We start from the raw sequence: 2,712 nt of genomic DNA on the forward strand, positions 1-2,712 counted from the left end.
TTCGCACCAGCGTTGCGCACCTTTGATGCGCTGCCTTCACTAATTTCCAGAAAAGGCAAAAAAAAACGATATTTTAAAATTTCCGTTCTGAAAGATAGTGAAAAAAACGGAACGCGGGTGCCATCTTGAGCCCTTCCTGGTGCGCAGCCCAGGCAAGTTGTGCGCACCAAGGTGCCCACCCTGGCGGAGGTGCGCGCCCGGGGCAAACCGGGCTCCGACTTCGTGCACTGCATGGTGCCCACCAAGGCGCGCAACCCAGCCAAGGTGCCCACCGCAGCGAAGGTGCACGCGAGGTGCGCACCCGAGGTGCACACCCGGGGCAAACCGGGCTCCGACTTCGTGCACGCCGCACCTTGGAGCACACTTCAGAGCGCTCCTTGGTACGCACCAGGGCGCGCAACCCAGCCAAGGTGCTCACCCCGGCGAAGGTGCACGCGAGGTGCGCACCCGGGGCAAACCGGGCTCGGACTTCGTGCACGCCGCACCTTGGAGCACACATCGGAGCGCTCCCGGGTTCGCACCAGCATTGCGCACCTTTGATGCGCTGCCTTCACTAATTTCCAGAAAAGGCAAAAAAAAGAAAAAAATGAGATTTTAAAATTTCCGTTTTGAAAGATAGTGAAAAAAACGGAACGCGGGTGCCATCTTGAGCCCGCCCTGGTGTGCAGCCCAGGCAAGTTGTGCGCACCAAGGCACCCACCCTGGCCAAGGTGGGTCACGGGGTGGGTCCTAGGGTGGGTAACGGGGTGGGTACTAAGGTGCGTGCCAAGGTGGGTCATAGGGTGGGTGCCAAGGTGGGCACCAGGGTGGGTGTGCACCAACCCTAGCCAGGGTAGGTCACGGGGTGGTTGTCGGGGTGGGCGTCAAGGAGCCAAGGTGGGTGGCAAGTAGCCAAGTTGCGTGCCAAGGTGGGTGTCGGGGTGGGTGCCAAGGATCCAAGGTGGGTGCCAAGGAACCAAGGTGGGTGTCTGGGTGGGTGCCGAGGTGGGAGCCAGGGTGGGTCCCAAGGTGAGTGCAAAGGTGGGTGCCAGGGTCAAGGTGAGTGCCAATGTGGGTTCCAAGGTGCCAGGGTCAGGGTGAGTGCCAATGTGGGTTCAAAGGTGCTAAGTTGGGTGCGAGGTTGGGTGCGAGGGTGGGTGGGTGCCAAGGTGTGCTAGGTGGAAGCCCGGGTGGGTCGGCATCCCATGGGTGTCGAGTTGGGTGCCTGATGGGTGCTTCTTGTCAAGTTTTAGTCGTCGGGACTCATTTCGAGCCTTAGAGGTCGTTTCTTGTCCGGTTGCCCTGTCTTCGACCTGGGAACCCAATTTTGGTCCTCGGGTCCCATTTTTTTTTGTCTCGCATCCCACTTTTGGCCTGTGGCCTTTTCGGGGTCGATTCTCGTTTTGGGCATCAGAGCATGTTTCTTCTCCTAAAACCCAATATTTGTTTATTAAGTCTCGGAACACATTTTTGTTCTCGTGGACCCATCATGGGTCTTGGAACGCATTTGTGGTCCTTGGGTCCCATTTTGCATCCCGAAACTTGTGTTTTGGTGCTTGATCCCTATTTTGGGTGCCCACCTTGCACCAAGTGCGCACCCGGGGCAAACCGAGCGCCTTGGTGCACCGGGGCAAGATCGAGCGTGCACCCGAGGCGCCCCGAACATGCACCAAGGTGCACTCGGCCCACATGTGAGCGCAGGTCGTTGCGCCCGAGGTGGTGTGTGGGCACCGCGTTGCAGACGGGACACTGCACGCACACGACGCCCCCTCCAGGTGCACGCACGTAGGCCGGGCCGGGTGCACACCCGACGCCCTAGCAAGGTGCGCGCACCCGGGCAGGGCTCACACTTGGCGAACGGGGCGCACTTCGCGAGGGAGGGTGTGCACCTCGACGGGGGTGGGTGGCCGGGGTGGATTCGCACGTGGGTCGCGGTTTGCTAAGTACACACTGCGACAAGCTCATAACGGGTGCGATCATACCAGCGTTAGTGCACCGGATCCCATCAGAACTCCGCAGTTAAGCGCGCTTGGGCCGGAGTAGTACTGGGATGGGTGACCTCCCGGGAAGTCCCGGTGTTGCACCCTTTTTTAGTTTTTCGCCGGGCGTCGCAATGCTATTTGAATAAACCTTTTGCCCGTTTGCGTTCTCGTCGGGGCCGGGCCGGGCCGGGGTGCGCTGCCCGCACTACCGCGCGCGCGGGGGCGACACCGAGCGCGCACCCGAGGCGCCCCGAGCACACAGGCCACGGTGCAACCCGGGCGTTGTGCGCGCACCCCGGTGCGCCCGAGGTGCTGCGCGCGCACCCAGGTGAAATCGGTGTGCACCTCGGCCAGTGCGCGCTCGGTCGAGTCGCGCACGTTGGCCAAGGTGCACGGTGATGTTTCTTACTCTAAGGTTCCGCACCAGACGCCCGGGACAGGTGAGCGAAGCTGGGCGGGGCCGGGTGCGCGGCCGGGGCAGGTGCACGCAGCTGGAGAGAGCTTTGGAGCACACTTCGGAGCGCACCAATGATGCGCTCCATTCAAAAGTTTCCTGAAAAGGCAAAAAAAGTTGAGATTATAGAATTTCCCACTTGAGAGATTGTAAAAAAAAAAAATTTAAAATGAAGGAAACGCGGGTGCCAAGGTGTGCGCAGCCCAGCCAAGGTGTGCGCACCAAGGCGCCCACCCTGGCGAAGGTGCACGCAAGGTGCGCACCCGAGGCAAACCGGACAATTAACCCAACTTTCGA

At 60.6% G+C, this 2,712-nt stretch overlaps 1 non-coding gene across 1 annotated transcript; it reads left to right on the forward strand.

Annotated features, from left to right (window-relative positions):
* The first annotated feature begins 1,947 nt into the window (after nt 1–1,947).
* LOC131868541 (5S ribosomal RNA) lies at nt 1,948–2,066 on the forward strand. The gene has a single exon (XR_009366991.1). It is a non-coding gene; the product is annotated as a 5S ribosomal RNA (ribosomal RNA).
* Nucleotides 2,067–2,712: the final 646 nt, after the last annotated feature.

Source organism: Cryptomeria japonica, unplaced genomic scaffold (assembly GCF_030272615.1).
Source record: "Cryptomeria japonica unplaced genomic scaffold, Sugi_1.0 HiC_scaffold_209, whole genome shotgun sequence".
In the NCBI taxonomy this organism is placed as follows: Eukaryota; Viridiplantae; Streptophyta; class Pinopsida; order Cupressales; family Cupressaceae; genus Cryptomeria; species Cryptomeria japonica.